This window comes from Ailuropoda melanoleuca, chromosome 6 (genome assembly GCF_002007445.2).
Source record: "Ailuropoda melanoleuca isolate Jingjing chromosome 6, ASM200744v2, whole genome shotgun sequence".
Classification (NCBI taxonomy): Eukaryota; Metazoa; Chordata; class Mammalia; order Carnivora; family Ursidae; genus Ailuropoda; species Ailuropoda melanoleuca.
This window is the reverse complement of record NC_048223.1, coordinates 123,768,578-123,786,166: the sequence shown is the minus strand read 5'-3', so window position 1 is coordinate 123,786,166 and position 17,589 is coordinate 123,768,578. Positions and strand designations below refer to the sequence as shown.

Sequence of the window (17,589 nt, the reverse complement as noted above, 5' to 3'; positions counted from 1 at the left end):
CCCCACAGGCAGCCCTGCACCTCTAGGAACAGCCCTGGCAGCCCCAGAGGATTCGCACGAAGAGCTGGTTTGGGCCAGCTGGACGCCCAGAGCCCTGGCTCCCCTCCTGCTTTGGGTAGCTGATCTTTCTGGAATCTTCCCAACCCTGCTGCCCAGGAACTCACCCATCAGGAGGTTTTCCACTAAATGGCCAGTGGCAGCCACAGAGCCAGAGGCTCCACCTGGGCTCCCCTCGGGTACCAGGCTCACCACATTCCAGGTCCCACTAGGGGGCACTCTAAGAGGGGGGCCCCAGGCTCCCTGGTGACAATCACCAGCGCCTCCATGGCACTGCCTCCCACAGGAACCTGCAGCTGATGTAGGCAAGACACAAGGCCAGGCCCCTACAGCCCATGGCTGCTGCAGGTGCTGACTGCAGCCTGACCCCCAGCCACCGCGCAGCCCTGCTCTGCCACCAAGTCACCTGCCTCTCCCATTTTCCCGCCCTCTGACTCCTGCTAGATTTTAATATCAAGCTGTCAGAGAGAATCCTCACGGTTTTGCCGGCGGACAAAGGCCAACAGAACATCTCTAACCAGCTTGGTGGCCCCTGGCGGGGTCCCCTCCTTATCTCGATAATGGTTTGGCAGCCTCCACCGCCTCCCCATCTACCCGATGCAGTCTGCCCATCCAGCAATGTCACGTTTTTGTGCTGGATTCCTGGCAAGGTGCCCAAAGGATCTTTGGGACAGGTACCCAGGTACCAGAGTACCAGGACAGGTACTCTGCTTTGCAGGGAAGGAGGTAGCTGGGCTCTGAGAGGCTAAGCTTTCCCAAGGCTACACAGCTCCTTCGGGACTAGCCAGGGTATGAGAGAGGCGGTTCCAGGTCCTATGGTGGAAGAGAACACTATGAGTCCCATTTTATAGATGGGAAAGCTGAGGCACATGGCCTTAGGATATGCTCTCAAGGTCACACGGCTAGGAAGGGCTGGGCTGATTCCCGAGGCTGCTCTTCAATGCTGCTCTGGCTGGCCCCTCACCAGGGCGTCTCTCACCTGGCATCTTACGTCTCACATGTGAGGACACCTGTACCAAGGCGTGAACGCCAAGGACCCCGGCGACTCGGAAGTGGCAGGCTGATGACGACTGGAGGAAGAGGGAAGGCTCCCTGGAGGAGGCAGTCATGGAGACCAAGGGGGGTCAGAGGGTGCAGTAGAGCAGGCAACTTCCCAAAAGTGCATGGTGGCGGTGGTGAGGGTGACAGGGGGCGCCTGGCACAGTTACGGAAATCAGGGTGTCCTGAGTGGGTGGGGGCTGACTCCTGAAGTCTTTAGGAATGTGGACTTTGGGCTAAAGGCATAGGGAGCCACTGATGGTTTGTGAGCCACACACAGGAGTGATGCAACTGGCATCAGGAAGCTAGACTGGATGGGGTGCACACGGCGCCCCCTGGAGTCTGAGACCAGCCCTGTCTCCATCTGGGTGCCTTGGGAAGCCCATCTCCTTCGGGACCTGTTTCCCCACTTCTTCCTGCGCTGACTTGACCATCTGTCTGCCCAGGTCCCCCACACCCAGGCGGTGCTGACAGACTGAGAGAGCCCCCTTCTTGGGCTCGACAAGCCTCCTCTCCTTACCCTGGTAGCTCTTGCTTGCTCTAGGGGAACACAGATTCCCCGCAGCACAAATAGTGAGCGGTTCAGAGCAGGCGGTTTGGAGAAGCGCGTCTGAGAAACGTGATTAAGCAGGATTAGGGTCATATGAGAAGCAGTGGATAGATTTTCATATTTTGAGCTGCACAAAAGGAATTTAAATCCGCAAATCTTCTTATGTGTGTAGATTGAGCGGTGCTAAATTCAGAGTCTGAAGACATCCATACAACATGCAGGGCGTGTAATGTGGTCAGGACTGCATCTGAACATCCAGGCTGACACCTGACCCCACCCCTACCCCCTGGAGGGGGGAGAAAAGAAAGGGATTTCCTGATTTGGGTGGTGCCGAAGTCATGGCAAAGGAAAGACTATTCAGAACTCTGAGACCCAGACCCCCACCCCAGCCCTGCCTTGGGGGTCTGTCGCTGGCTCTAAAGGGCTCCCAGGTAAGTGATAGGCTGGAGTCCTGGCTGGTATGGAGGGAAGGTCCCTCCCAGGCCCCCAACTTCCAAGGAGAGATTTTTTTAACCATTTACAGTGGCATCCAGTAGACTCTTGAAGGGGTTGAGGGGACGATCTCTGGTGATGTCCAGAATGGGGATTCAGACTGCAGGATAAACTCAGCAGCCCCCAGGGTTTGGAGATGGGCAGGAGCCCCAGACAACAAGCACGAGTCTAGCACGAACCATCCCAGAAACGAAGGTTTGATGGGCTGTCGTGATGTCCAGTGGGGTCACTGGGATACAGCTGTCCTGGGCTAGTCCCCCAGAGTCCCACTCGGGAGGAGGAGGGCAGCGATCATCAGAAACAGCAGCCTGTTCAACTCCCAGCACTCTGCGCCCAAGCCATCTGTGTGGGGCCCCCCTGAGCCCGCGGTGGGGAAAGGACGGACATCTTGCCTCATTGACAAGGGGCTTTGGAGCAGCCCACTGGGGGGACTGGGAACATAGGTGCCTGAAGTAGATGGGCAAGGCTGGCATCATGGAGCTTTCAGAGCAGATGAAACCAGGCGGCCCTGTAAGACTCGGGCATTAAATACAACAGCACAGGGCAAGCCGGGTCAGCGAGGGCCCAGCGAGAAGGGCCTGAGGCCAGTGGTGACCCGGCGCGAGGGGCGAGGTTGTGGGAGGTGACGCCAGAGGTGGGAGCAGCCAAGGGGTCAGGGGGACTTAGAGCCAGGGCAGAGAAGGAGATACTCGTCTTGGTGTCCCAGAGCTGGTGAGTCCTGGAGAAATCCACGCACAAGCATGTCAGGGAAGGAGGCACGTGCACCTGTCCCCAATGCCCACAGCGGGGTACCAGCACCTGGCTGGATGCTTTTCCGAGAGCTCATTCAATCATCACAAAAGCTTTGCAAGGGGATGATGCTTTGTCTTTCATAGCAAAGTCCTAAGGGATGCACTCAAGGGCACACAGCAAGGGATGGGCTCCAGATTCAACCCGAGTCAAAGCCTGCGCTATGCGCGCGCACGCAGCACCAGTGGTGACGCTGACCCCTTGCTGTGTTTGTATTTTAAAGCACACAGGGAGATGCTGGGGCCTGGGGAACGTCCAGCCAGCTCTCTCCCCTCGCCATCGCTTCCTGCCTCGTGTCGTTAGCCATCATGAAGGCGCGTCATCGTCTAGCACCTATTGGCCACACGGGCTCAGACAGGTTAGAGGACCCGCTCAGAGTCACCCACCTGGGAAACAGCAGACGGAGGCAGAGCCATCAGGTCTAGATGCCACGTGGGAAAGTGGAGAGCCAATGGGGGCTGCAGCTCCAAAGGCTGATCAGTTCTGTGACCTTGGACAAGCCACTTAACCACACTGAGCCATCCCCTGCCCCTGTGTGCAAAACCATACCAGCAACAGCACATGCCCTACGAGTCCCGGGAAAGAACAGGAGCCGGTGAAGAGCTCTGGCCTCTGCGGGGAGCATCAGCCCATCTGATCCCTTCTCTGTATCGATCCTCTCGAGAGCAGGCATTTCCAGCTCACTGACTTTTGCCCAGGGCGGCTCTAAAAGCTTGTCTAAGAGCTCTATTCCTGTTAACTCCTGAATCCCTTAATCTGTCCATTTTACGGATGAGAAAATGGAGGCCCAGGGAGGTTAAGCCAGGGTCACACATTGTGTAAGAGTGAGGCTCAAACATGATCCAAGCCAAGAGAAGCCACAAAACGGGAGCTTTTCAAGTTAAGTATTACCGCCTTTCAGGAGCCTATCACTTCACTGAGGGTATGCCCACACTGGCAGGGGGACTGTCCCCACTCAGCCCTGCTCCCCCTGACCCCCGCAAGGTGCGCACAACTGCTACTCATCCACTCTCAATGGAGGACGCAGGTAGAGCGGGAGAGAGGGAATGAGCAAGCCTCGCTGACCTCCAGGACAGTGAGTGCCCTTGAGGCTGGGGTGCCCCTGCCCCAACGGAGATGGCCACCGAGCGGGCATTCAACACTGGGAGTCTTCCGCCCACCCCCACCTGCGTCTCTGCTGAGTGCTGGGGACGGGAGGCTGCACAGCTTGTCCCCGGCTCCCCATCAAAGGGCCCCCGCTCGGGGAACACAGCACCTTTATGGCACTTTCTTGCTCTGCCCAATTTGCTTTAAATCAGGTGTCCTTTGATCTCCTACAGTGCAGTGGGGAGAGGTGAGCTCTGGAAAGGCTGCCTGCTATCCCGGGGTCGCAGAGAGACCGAGGCTAGACAGGGTTGCCTCGGCACAATTCCAGATAGAGCAGAGCATACACAGCACGTGGCAGGAATCACGATCCGAGGATCAGCGCTTCTATTTTGCCTGCTGGGGGGGCCTCACGAAGCCTTGGTTGTCTTTGAGCGTCCTGGGCTGACGCAGGGAGCCCACGAGCTTGTGTGTGAGGGACGCCAAGATAAGCCCCTGCTCCCCCAAGATGTACAGCACACGGTGGGACGAGGGACCGGGTCTGGAGAGAGGGTGTCCCACATGCTTCCTTTTGTTCTTTTCTTTGGCCTTCTGGGGTCCTGACCCTTTACACCTTGTCCTTCCCTGCCCCAGTGAGCAACCAAAAGCATCCTTTGCCAGGGAAACACTGTCAGGTGGGGGGTGTGTGTGTCTGTGGGTGTGACTGTGTGTGTCTGTGTGTGTGGTTGTGTGTGTCTGTGTGTGTGATTGTGTGTGTGTGTGTCTGTCTCTCTGTGTGTGATTGTGTGTCTGTGCGTGTGTGTGTCTCTCTGTGTGTGATTGTGTGTGTGTGTCTGTGGGTATGATTGTGTGTGCCTCTGTGTGTGTCTGTATGTGTGNAGAGAGACCGAGGCTAGACAGGGTTGCCTCGGCACAATTCCAGATAGAGCGGAGCATACACAGCGCATGGCAGGAATCACGATCCGAGGATCAGCGCTTCTATTTTGCCTGCTGGGGGGGCCTCACGAAGCCTTGGTTGTCTTTGAGCGTCCTGGGCTGACGCAGGGAGCACACGAGCTTGTGTGTGAGGGACGCCAAGATAAGCCCCTGCTCCCCCAAGATGTACAGCACACGGTGGGACGAGGGACCGGGTCTGGAGAGAGGGTGTCCCACATGCTTCCTTTTGTTCTTTTCTTTGGCCTTCTGGGGTCCTGACCCTTTACACCTTGTCCTTCCCTGCCCCAGTGAGCAACCAAAAGCATCCTTTGCCAGGGAAACACTGTCAGGTGGGGGGTGTGTGTGTCTGTGGGTGTGACTGTGTGTGTCTGTGTGTGTGGTGTGACTGTGTGTGCCTCTGTGTGTGGCTGTGTGTGTGGCTGTGTGTGTGGGTGTGATTGTGTGTCTGTGTGTCTCTCTGTGTGTGATTGTGTGTGTCTGTGTCTCTCTGTGTGTGATTGTGTGTCTGTGCGTGTGTGTGTCTGTGTGTGATTGTGTGTGTCTGTGTGTGTCTGTGGGTGTGACTGTGTGTGCCTCTGTGTGTGGCTGTGTGTGTGGCTGTGATTGTGTGTCTGTGTGTCTCTCTGTGTGTGATTGTGTGTGTCTGTGTCTGTGGGTGTGATTGTGTGTGTCTGTGTGTGTGTGTGTGTGTGTGTGTTGTGTACCAGAGCTACCTATCAAACGTTGCTATGCTCTGCAAAGAAAAGGAATAATCAAAAACCGAGACAATGAACCGAACCATCAGGCTGAGTTCGCTTCCTCTTTACTGTGTTCTGGTTTGTTGGGATTCCAACTTCTTCAGGACTTCAGTGCCGTTGTTTTGATCTCGGGGTGAGCTGCTCCCACTGAGGCCGTGTCAGGATATCGCCATGGCCATCTGTTTCCGTAAGCACACGGGAGCCCGGGGGCTGGTGACCGCGTTGCTGGGGACATGGCAATAAGGACGTGTGGAGCAGCGGCTGTGACATGATGGACATTTGAACTTTAGATACCAAGAACTGTGAGGACTCACTGTGTGTTCGGTCCGGGCAAGGCTCCTCCTTGCTGACCCGAATCGCTCCCCGGAGACCTTGGGACACTTGGTTCCTGCCTTGCCCAGGCCACTGCCGGTTGGCGGTGGCGTTAAACCACTCGGCGGTCTCTGGGGACAAAGGGCATCAGTTCCTGCCTTGATGAGCCTTCCCCCCCGCCCCCCAGGGGCAGGGGCACCAGCCATGTAACAGGCCTTGCCTGTAAACGCTGGTGCTGTCGCCTGCTAGCCGCGTGCCCCAGCATCGAGGGACCCCAGCCGGCAGCTTCTACTTGGAAAGACTGACTCCACAGACACCCAGCTCACAGAAAGGTACACCTCAACTAAATTTGGACTTTACTCTGCCTGGAACAACAGTGTCATCGATCATTGGTTTGGAGCATGTGATTTCTTTAATGGCTTATTAAGAGACATTATCCTATAGACTCCTGGCTTGTGAAATATTACTATTATAAATTNGCTCACTGACTTTTGCCCAGGGCGGCTCTAAAAGCTTGTCTAAGAGCTCTATTCCTGTTAACTCCTGAATCCCTTAATCTGTCCATTTTACGGATGAGAAAATGGAGGCCCAGGGAGGTTAAGCCAGGGTCATACATTGTGTAAGAGTGAGGCTCAAACGTGATCCAAGCCAAGAGAAGCCACAAAACGGGAGCTTTTCAAGCTAAGTATTACCGCCTTTCAGGTGACGGAGCCTATCACTTCACTGAGGGTATGCTTAAGTATTACCGCCTTTCAGGAGCCTATCACTTCACTGAGGGTATGCCCACACTGGCAGGGGGACTGTCCCCACTCAGCCCTGCTCCCCCTGACCCCCGCAAGGTGCGCACAACTGCTACTCATCCACTCTCAATGGAGGACGCAGGTAGAGCGGGAGAGAGGGAATGAGCAAGCCTCGCTGACCCCCAGGACAGTGAGTGTCCTTGAGGCTGGGGTGCCCCTGCCCCAACGGAGATGGCCACCGAGCGGGCATTCAACACTGGGAGTCTTCCGCCCACCCCCACCTGCGTCTCTGCTGAGTGCTGGGGACGGGAGGCTGCACAGCTTGTCCCCGGCTCCCCATCAAAGGGCCCCCGCTCGGGGAACACAGCACCTTTATGGCACTTTCTTGCTCTGCCCAATTTGCTTTAAATCAGGTGTCCTTTGATCTCCTACAGTGCAGTGGGGAGAGGTGAGCTCTGGAAAGGCTGCCTGCTATCCCGGGGTCGCAGAGAGACCGAGGCTAGACAGGGTTGCCTCGGCACAATTCCAGATAGAGCGGAGCATACACAGCGCATGGCAGGAATCACGATCCGAGGATCAGCGCTTCTATTTTGCCTGCTGGGGGGGCCTCACGAAGCCTTGGTTGTCTTTGAGCGTCCTGGGCTGACGCAGGGAGCACACGAGCTTGTGTGTGAGGGACGCCAAGATAAGCCCCTGCTCCCCCAAGATGTACAGCACACGGTGGGACGAGGGACCGGGTCTGGAGAGAGGGTGTCCCACATGCTTCCTTTTGTTCTTTTCTTTGGCCTTCTGGGGTCCTGACCCTTTACACCTTGTCCTTCCCTGCCCCAGTGAGCAACCAAAAGCATCCTTTGCCAGGGAAACACTGTCAGGTGGGGGGTGTGTGTGTCTGTGGGTGTGACTGTGTGTGTCTGTGTGTGTGGTGTGACTGTGTGTGCCTCTGTGTGTGGCTGTGTGTGTGGCTGTGTGTGTGGGTGTGATTGTGTGTCTGTGTGTCTCTCTGTGTGTGATTGTGTGTGTCTGTGTCTCTCTGTGTGTGATTGTGTGTCTGTGCGTGTGTGTCTGTGTGTGATTGTGTGTGTCTGTGTGTGTGTCTGGTGGTGTGACTGTGTGTGCCTCTGTGTGTGGCTGTGTGTGTGGCTGTGTGTGTGGGTGTGATTGTGTGTCTGTGTGTCTCTCTGTGTGTGATTGTGTGTGTCTGTGTCTCTCTGTGTGTGATTGTGTGTCTGTGCGTGTGTGTCTGTGTGTGATTGTGTGTGTCGGTGTGTGTGTCTGTGGGTGTGACTGTGTGTGTCTGTGTGTGTGGTGTGACTGTGTGTGCCTCTGTGTGTGGCTGTGTGTGTGGCTGTGTGTGTGGGTGTGATTGTGTGTCTGTGTGTCTCTCTGTGTGTGATTGTGTGTGTCTGTGTCTGTGGGTGTGATTGTGTGTGTCTGTGTGTGTGTGTGTGTGTGTGTGTTGTGTACCAGAGCTACCTATCAAACGTTGCTATGCTCTGCAAAGAAAAGGAATAATCAAAAACCGAGACAATGAACCGAACCATCAGGCTGAGTTCGCTTCCTCTTTACTGTGTTCTGGTTTGTTGGGATTCCAACTTCTTCAGGACTTCAGTGCCGTTGTTTTGATCTCGGGGTGAGCTGCTCCCACTGAGGCCGTGTCAGGATATCGCCATGGCCATCTGTTTCCGTAAGCACACGGGAGCCCGGGGGCTGGTGACCGCTGCTGGGGACATGGCAATAAGGACGTGTGGAGCAGCGGCTGTGACATGATGGACATTTGAACTTTAGATACCAAGAACTGTGAGGACTCACTGTGTGTTCGGTCCGGGCTGACCCGAATCGCTCCCCGGAGACCTTGGGACACTTGGTTCCTGCCTTGCCCAGGCCACTGCCGGTTGGCGGTGGCGTTAAACCACTCGGCGGTCTCTGGGGACAAAGGGCATCAGTTCCTGCCTTGATGAGCCTTCCCCCCCGCCCCCCAGGGGCAGGGGCACCAGCCATGTAACAGGCCTTGCCTGTAAACGCTGGTGCTGTCGCCTGCTAGCCGCGTGCCCCAGCATCGAGGGACCCCAGCCGGCAGCTTCTACTTGGAAAGACTGACTCCACAGACACCCAGCTCACAGAAAGGTACACCTCAACTAAATTTGGACTTTACTCTGCCTGGAACAACAGTGTCATCGATCATTGGTTTGGAGCATGTGATTTCTTTAATGGCTTATTAAGAGACATTATCCTATAGACTCCTGGCTTGTGAAATATTACTATTATAAATTATCATTCCTGCAGCGAACCTGTGTTAAATTATTGCCAAAGACCATCTCAGTCCCTGAGCATAATTTGCCTCCAATAAAATATTCTGGCTAATGCAGATAATGAGCACACGGCCTTCAGATTCAACCTGTATTTACGAGGCTCACCCGGTATGCCTGGCTGCTAATTTTCTCCCTATTTGACAGGTAGATGTAGACAGATGAGGGCCTTCTGATAAGCCATGACCTGGACCCGGGCCCAAGAACCTTCACTCCTTCCCGTCTCCGGAGCTCAGAATCTGCAAGTGTTGACTGAGCTGTCATCTTCCCCCAAATTTAGAAGGGGTCACTCTGAGCCCTGGCTCTGGGCATGAAAGGCATGAGATCTCCCCCCCTCGCCCACACCACCTTCACGACAGCCGTTGTCCACACCCAGGAGCCTCATGGCACCTGCCAGGATCCGTGACACACGAACAGGCTAGCTTCTCAATCAGCAAGAGGGGGATAGGATAAACTCAAAGCCGGGACTGTAGCTTTCCAGCCCCTCCATGCCCCTCTCTGCGCATCCCTCCCACTACCTAAAAGTCTCCAAGAGTTCCCTCCGCGCCAAGAATAAAATCCAAGGCTCTTGCCACAGCCTGCAAGGTCCTACTAGAGCTGGTCTTTGCCTACTTTCTGACTCCACTCTCCATGACTTTTCTTTGCTCACTCTATTTACCAGCTCCATGCCCTCCACAAGATGACAAGGGCAGGACTTGAGGACAGGCTCTGTGTGCTGCCCAGATGCTCTCCCCACAGATAGGAGCCTAGCCACCACTTAAGGCAGGATGCTGGGGCCATGTCAACTCAGAGAGACTATCCCTGTACCTTCTGCATCCCTGAATCATGAAGTCCATCACATTCTGCTTTTCAGCCACCTGCTTTCCAACATTAAGTACTTACGAACAGCTGAAAAGATTCTCCATACATCTAGGTTCTTTAAACTCAGACTCTGTTTTTGTTCCCACCCTGTTCCTAGAACAGCAATCTTATGTAATCTTGAATAATCACGTGAAAGGCAGGTATTATCCCATTTTACAGATAATAAAATTGAGGCTAAAAGACATTAAGCAATTGCAAATCTACCTAATCTCACGACTGGTAGGTGATAGACCCAGGATTCAAATCCAGACATTTTCAATGCCACCCTATTGTCAAGAGACGCTAATCTATGGCATTCCTGCCTGTCTTACCAGGCAGGCTAAGAATGCAAGGCCCCACCGGTCTTTTATCTGGATCATTCTTCAGCATTGCATCTGCGGCAATGGACTACAAAACATGAGGTAATGTCTTTCTCTGGGACCAAAAGATGGCTGGCTTACTGCTTGCTACAAAACACTGAATTTTATAATCAAGAAAATGTTCTTGCTGATGGAGCGACTTTTCTGGCTCGCCCGTCCCCCAGCTGGTGAACTCCGTGTCTCAAGTGTCACCTGTCCAGGAACACTTCCCTGTTTCCCTCCCCTTCCCTTCCCCCCAGATTCATGTGAGACGAGGATGTGTTGGAAGGAAGGGAGCAAAAGAAAATTTGATCTGATCGAAAAAGGCTAAGCCAATGAATTTGGGGCAGACACCGTGGAAGACAGACTAACACAGAGAGGAGAAAGTTTCTGAATGTTTACATTTTTGTGACCTTGAGAGTCAGCTCAGCCATGAGCTCTCTGGAGTTGGACCAGACGAAGAAAGTGGTCAGGCTGAGCCTGACCTGCCACTGAGAGCACAGACCGTGTCTCATTGAGTTCAAGGTCTCTGGTACTGTACCCACACGGGGGCCTGCTTAATGGGTAGATGGACGGAGGGATGAGCCCAAGATGCTGACTGACGATGGGCTTGCTGGTCGACCCCCACGCTGCCTGCTTCTTGGGGAGGAAGCAGGAAGGGCTGGGCTGTCTTCTGTATAGGAGGTTTTTTGAGCATTGCTTTCGGGAAACTTTCAAGGGGTTCACAGGCCAGTAACCAGGCAGAACTGCATTCTGATTATTCTTTTTCCAGCTGAATGAGATTCAGTTAATGGAACACTTAATAAGTCCTTCTGGGCCCCAAGGAAAGAGAGACATTCCTCTGCTCCTGGAAATGTCTGGTTCTACAGCCACAGAGCCCAGATCAGGGAGAGGTGAGGACAGCTTGAAGCTCTTAACTGAATGCCTGAGGCAGGATGGCCAAGGTCATGCCCCCAGCATTGGGCATCTGTCCGCTGAGAGTCCAGGCCTACATAATCAAAGAGGAGCTTCTGGAAGGTTCTATCTCAGTGCCTGGTTGCTGCCTGCCTCAGAGGCAAAGGCTTGTGGCATTTCAGGATCACAGAGGAACGTAGAGAGGACCATGCCTCTCTGCTTCCTTTTCTAGGTGGGGAAACCAAGGCTCAGGGAGGGGATGTGACTTGCCCAAGGATGTACACGAGTCTGTGTTGGCCCCAAGACTAGAACCAGGTCCCTAACTCTCCAAATATGTCCCTTCCAACACACCTGGGCCATGAGCTGCTCCAGCAGGTGCCAGACAGGTGTCAGTATCCACACAGATGGCAGAAGTGGTGACCCCCAGCCAGGATGAGTCTGCCTGAGATCACAGCCTGCTAATGGCCCCACGGAGACAGAGGTGTGTCTGCCTCTACCCCTCCCCCAGCTCCACCCCCCCCCCAGGCTCTGCTTGCCGGACTTCTCTCTCTGAGGTCAGTTCGAGGTCAGTGGTACAGCCCCAGCACAATTTCTCGTTCTATTTCTGTAGTTTTGGATCCAGGCTCCCGCCCGGCTTGGAAAGCCAAGCCTGAAGCAGTGGATAAGAGTCTGGCTCAAACACACAGTTTGAGAAAAATACAAAGCAAGGAACTATTGGAACTATGGAACTATTTCAAACATCACCCAAGAGTGGACGGTACAAAGAGAATTAAGAAATAAGACAAGTAGTTTCCTATTAGATATACACCTTCTTTCTGCCCTGTTCAGTTCTGTGCAATTTTTCTCGCTACACAGCCATGACCCCTTGCCCCACCCCTGCAGACATGTGGAGGGTGACAGACGGAGGAGACAATAAAGAATGGTAGCTATGTTGGCCCCAGGGCCTTTGCACATGCTGCCCCCCCCAGGATGTTCTTACTCTAGAATCCACATCGTTTGCTCCCTGGCTATATTCATGGCTCTCCCCATATGCCCTCTTTGGAGGGGCCTTCCCTGATTACCCTAAAATAGCGTCACTGTCACTGTCCCCTTGCTCAGCTACATTTCCCATCCCAGACTTAATCACAAAATGACACTTCATTGTATACAGAATTCCTTCTTTGTGTGTCTGTCTCCCTGTACCAGGAGGGCAGGAACGTCACCTGTGTCCCTGCCTGCTGTGTCCCCCATGCTGAGGACAATAGTGGGCTCTCCCGTGTGCAGGAGGCAGGGTGAAAAGTGCTCAGAGCTCAGAAAGCAGAGGTTTCTTTGGGTTCGTGCCTAGTGAGAGGTGGAGGGGACGGTCCTTGGTCATTTCTGGTCTCAGTGTCCTCTTATGGGAAATGGGATGGTGACAGTGACAACCTCAAATCAACCCTGCCCACGGACAGCCCAGGGCAGCGTCCAGCTGAAGGCAGGTGCCCTCTCAACCTGGGACCTTGTCTTGGGGGCCTCTTTGTCCCTGACCAAGCAGATCAGCCACCCTCAGGAAGGGAAGGCAGGGCTCAGCCTACAGACTTCCTTTGGCTTTTGCAAAAACAACAAAACCAAAAATACTACAAAACCACACCGTGCATCTGTGGGCTGCCAAGAGCTGTGGCATGCAAGGGTGGGTCCTGCCTCCTGGGGTCGGTCCCCTGTGGCTGAGGCAGGATGTGGGGCACAGAGCATGTGACGGGGACACCTGGCTCTGCTGGGGGGGTCCACGGGCCTGGTTCCAGGAGAGCCTGGAGCCTCGTGGTGACTTCCAGGGAAGGGTGGAATGTCAGCCATGGGGTTGGGGGGGCTCAATCCCCCCAGGTGTATGTGTGGCTCTGGGTCTCTCCCAACCAGGGTACCCATGGAGGATGGGGTTGTCATTATCAAATACCACCCTCTTCTCAGTTCCCTGCCCAGATGGCTTTTCTTTGTCAACTCAGAACAAGGAGCGTCTGCACGAGGATTTTCAAAATCTCATTGTCACTCTGGCTGGAAAACCACGGCCGAGGATCCCACTGTACAGATGGACAAACTGAGGCCCAGCAAAGGGAAAGCACTTAGAAAACATAAAATAAATAAAATAAAATAAAATAAAATAAAATAAAATAAAATAAAATATCAAAAAAAAAAAATTCACACAGTGTGCTGTGGCAGAGCCAGGCCTAGAACCAGCTTTCCAGACTTCAGGACAAGGACATTTGTTAGCTAGTGGTTTTCAAATTTTCTTTAAACTGGAATTTTCCCCAAGTAGAAACTAGCTACTTAAACAGCTTTTCTGGCTGAGGTGGGGGTGGGAACCCCCTGCCCAGCTGCCGGGTCTCAGCACCCCAGAAGTTGGTTTGCAAATCAAAGTCACACCCCCTTCACCTCCACTCCGAGGAGTTTTCTCTGAGGGCTCAGGAGACCAAATCAGGCAGTTAATCTGCGGTCATGTTACTAAGTGGGGCTTGTTCATTCTCAAAGATTTTTCAGAAACAGGTTCTAGGAAAACTTCTGAAAACAAAAGAGAGGGTTTCAAGGATGAGGAAGTGGAGATGGGCACCCTTAGGGACAGGAGGGAGGGAACGTGAGAAGCAGCAGGACCAGGAGAAGACAGAGATGGTCAGAGCAAGGGTGAGGGTGCAGGAAAGGCTGAGGGAGAGGGTTAGCCCCTGGCAGGCACCTAACGGGATGTGGAGGAGGGCGCTGGGGCCCGAGCTGGTGTCAGCCTCATGCTGGACCCCACCTCCGCCACCCGCCCTGCCCTCCTTCCCACCACGGACTCAAGTGCCCTACTTTCTGAATCACAAAGCCACATCCACTGTGGAAATAGTCTTTCGGTACGGTCTGCACGTGGAACATTAGACTTGCTTTACAATCAAACGCAGAATGCATTTCTCATGCTGTATGTGTTGGTGACCTGCTGCTGCATTTGCATGTAGCAAAAAGGAAACACACTCGGTTCACCAGAACTTTCCAATGATGAGAGGACCATCCCATGCCCTGAACATTGCCCAACCCCCTGGGATTAGAAAAGACTGCCTTTGAAACATCCTGTACGTCTGGAGAGCCAACTGTGTTCTGGGTACCGCAGCAGGCATGGCGAGAGATACAAAAACCGGTCACAGGTCTCCCCCACTTGTGTGGCGGGGGGACAACCATTTCAACACAGTTTAAGGCAGAGAGAGCAAGCAATTAAGAACATAGGTTCTAAAGTCACAGGGAGCGGGGTTTAAATTCCAGCTCTGCCACTTACCAGCTGTGTGACCTCAGGGGAATTCCTTAACCTCTCTGAGACTCCGTGTCTTCATCTGAAAAATAGGAAAAAAAATACTCAGACTTACCACAGGGAGAAGGCATGACGATCTCTCCAGAACATGCCGGCAACGAGCTCAGCTCACACACACACAGTACACACCAAGTGCTCTGTGGATGGCAGAGCCGGCCCCTGGTGAGGGGAGAGAACGACAGTCACCTTCAGAGCGTGGGGTCAGTGCCAGGTGAGCGACCGGCAAGGCTCTGTGCTCCAAACTGTGAAGTGAGAGCCCTGTACTGCACGATCTCTGAGACCACTTCCTGCCCTAGATCGAGGACCGGGCGTTGGTGTGCGCTCATTCGGTGATCTGTCATGCGCCCAGCAGGGTTAGCCACTCCACCCCCGCCGTTCACGGCAGTCCCTGAGGCAGTTCCAGCCTCCCGTCGGATCGGGCAGGAAACTGAGGCTCATGCAGAGGGGCCTGGTTGGGCCACAGGCGCGGCAAGCAGCAGAGGGGGCTGGAAGCCATTCTGCCCCGACGACAGAGGACAGAGGACTTTTCAGATGCACCTGCAACCAGGCTAGTGGCGAGTCCCAGATCACACGGAGGTAGGGGAAGAGTCTGATTCTAGAATATTCTAATTGGCAGGAATCAGACAGCTGGGCGTTTTGCAAAGGGAGAGGTTACTTGAATCTGAGAATTAGGGAAGGGTGATTATTGTTTTAGCTTTTTCCCCTAGATGCTGAGTAGGGGGAGAGCCCTTCCTAAACAGTAATAAGGACGGATGAAAATACCCCCACTCTGCCCATGGGATAGTACTAACCCCAGCCCGCAGCAGCTTCAGCTGCATGCTGTCTTGGCTCTTGTCACCTGTGAGGCATGCAAAATGCTCTCCTTCTGGGAGTGGGGATGAAGAGAACTTTCGGTAGCGTTCCAATTTTAGTACGTGCATTGCCAAGGCAAGCAAGAAAAGAACTTTCTGAATAATCAAGACCACCTGGGCTTCTTTCTCTCCCTCTCACCTAAGCGCACCTGTGCCCGTGGACCTGAGCTTGCTGACCTCTGCACGTCAATAATGGATGACCCAGAGGCCCATGGACGTTAATATTACATAGAGGCCATCCCGGCCAGCAGGAGGGAGTTGGTGCCCAGGATGGGCTGGCCTGCCTCTGACTCGCCATGGAAACAACATGAAAGGAGAAATTTTTAGGAAGTATGAAACAGTTTAATTAAAAGCAATTACTTTCCAGAATAAGCAACATGGGTTGCGGGCACCCTCTCTCCCGCTGCATGCAGGGGAGCTTGGAGTGGGACACAGTCCTGCATAAGTAACACTGGGTGAGCCTCAAGGCCATCAAGGCAGTGGCTGGGGGACCACCAGCCTGTCACTCCTGACTGCGTCCTTCAGCAAGCCACTTACTCCACCATGCCTCAGTTTCCTCATCTGTAAAGTGGGGAGAATGATAGTGCCGAGCTTCCCGGGTTGCTGAGAAGATTAAGAAGGTCAACACATATGAAATGTTTAAGGCATGCCTGGCAGGTAGTAAGTGCTCTCTAAGGGCTAAGCTGCCATCATCAAACCATCACTACCACCACCACCATCACCATCATCATCATCATCTCCATCAACATCACCATCATTCGTCATCATCATCTCCATCATCTCCATCACCATCCTCACCATCCTCATCATCATCTCCATCAACATCATCATCATTCGTCATCATCATTTCCATCATCTCTATCACCATCATCATCACCATATCCCCATGACCGTCACCATCACCATCTCTATCATCATCATCATATTATCACCATAAGCCTCACGCCACCATCACTGTCATCATATTGTCAACATCATCATATCATCACTATCATCACCATCACTGTCACCTTCACCATCATCATCATCTACTCTGGGCCAGATGCAACACATCTTACGGAAAATGTCATTTTGCTCCCATTTCCCGGATGAGGAAATTGAGCCTGTGAGAGTCAAAATGCACTGAATTATTTATCATGCCGACAATTAATTAGCAGTGAGCTGGGAGGAAGCCCAGAACTTGCACATGGTGCCATCCACCCTGACACTGTGGAGCTGAGCTGAGTTGAGCCACATCAGGCGGAGTACTTCGAAAGGCGGGCTGTCCCTGTGTCCTTGATCTTTCTGTCCTTAGCTGGTGGATCCCTGTGCCAAACAAACACCCTCAGACACAGGCCTTCCTAAGCAAAGGCAGATGGCAATTAGGAAGAATAAACAAACATGGAGTTTGGAGTGTCACCACTGAATCCCAATTGGTGGCTCCAAGCCTGGTGGCTCTCTTGAGTGGCTACTCGAGATGTCTACCCAGACTCGTGAGCAAGACCCAGAAACATTCCTGGACACAGGGCAGTAAGAGCGAGTTCTCTTTNCATCTCCATCAACATCACCATCATTCGTCATCATCATCTCCATCATCTCCATCACCATCCTCACCATCCTCATCATCATCTCCATCAACATCATCATCATTCGTCATCATCATTTCCATCATCTCTATCACCATCATCATCACCATATCCCCATGACCGTCACCATCACCATCTCTATCATCATCATCATATTATCACCATAAGCCTCACGCCACCATCACTGTCATCATATTGTCAACATCATCATATCATCACTATCATCACCATCACTGTCACCTTCACCATCATCATCATCTACTCTGGGCCAGATGCAACACATCTTACGGAAAATGTCATTTTGCTCCCATTTCCCGGATGAGGAAATTGAGCCTGTGAGAGTCAAAATGCACTGAATTATTTATCATGCCGACAATTAATTAGCAGTGAGCTGGGAGGAAGCCCAGAACTTGCACATGGTGCCATCCACCCTGACACTGTGGAGCTGAGCTGAGTTGAGCCACATCAGGCGGAGTACTTCGAAAGGCGGGCTGTCCCTGTGTCCTTGATCTTTCTGTCCTTAGCTGGTGGATCCCTGTGCCAAACAAACACCCTCAGACACAGGCCTTCCTAAGCAAAGGCAGATGGCAATTAGGAAGAATAAACAAACATGGAGTTTGGAGTGTCACCACTGAATCCTAATTGGTGGCTCCAAGCCTGGTGGCTCTCTTGAGTGGCTACTCGAGGTGTCTACCCAGACTCGTGAGCAAGACCCAGAAACATTCCTGGACACAGGGCAGTAAGAGCGAGTTCT

The 17,589-nt window shown here is 53.3% G+C and overlaps 1 protein-coding gene and 1 long non-coding RNA gene across 5 annotated transcripts in view; one reads left to right on the top strand and one right to left on the bottom strand.

Moving 5' to 3' along the window:
- ST3GAL1 (ST3 beta-galactoside alpha-2,3-sialyltransferase 1) overlaps nucleotides 1–17,589 on the bottom strand; it is a 95,893-nt gene that overhangs the window by 30,090 nt on the left and 48,214 nt on the right. For 2 of the 4 annotated variants that reach the window (XM_034663407.1, XM_034663409.1), the window contains exon 2: nucleotides 14,387–14,441. The gene's annotated coding sequence lies outside the window, so the exon portion shown is untranslated. Of the gene's footprint in view, nucleotides 1–14,386; nucleotides 14,442–14,548; nucleotides 14,768–17,589 lie in introns of those variants that run through there. The other 2 variants (XM_002916122.4, XM_034663408.1) reach the window with 2 other exon arrangements.
- The window catches only part of LOC117802775, a 7,592-nt gene continuing 4,886 nt past the window's right edge, over nucleotides 14,884–17,589 (top strand). Inside the window, exons 1-2 of the long non-coding RNA XR_004626313.1 lie at nucleotides 14,884–14,995; nucleotides 15,415–15,600. This is a non-coding gene — a long non-coding RNA (uncharacterized LOC117802775). The remainder of the gene's footprint in view (nucleotides 14,996–15,414; nucleotides 15,601–17,589) is intronic.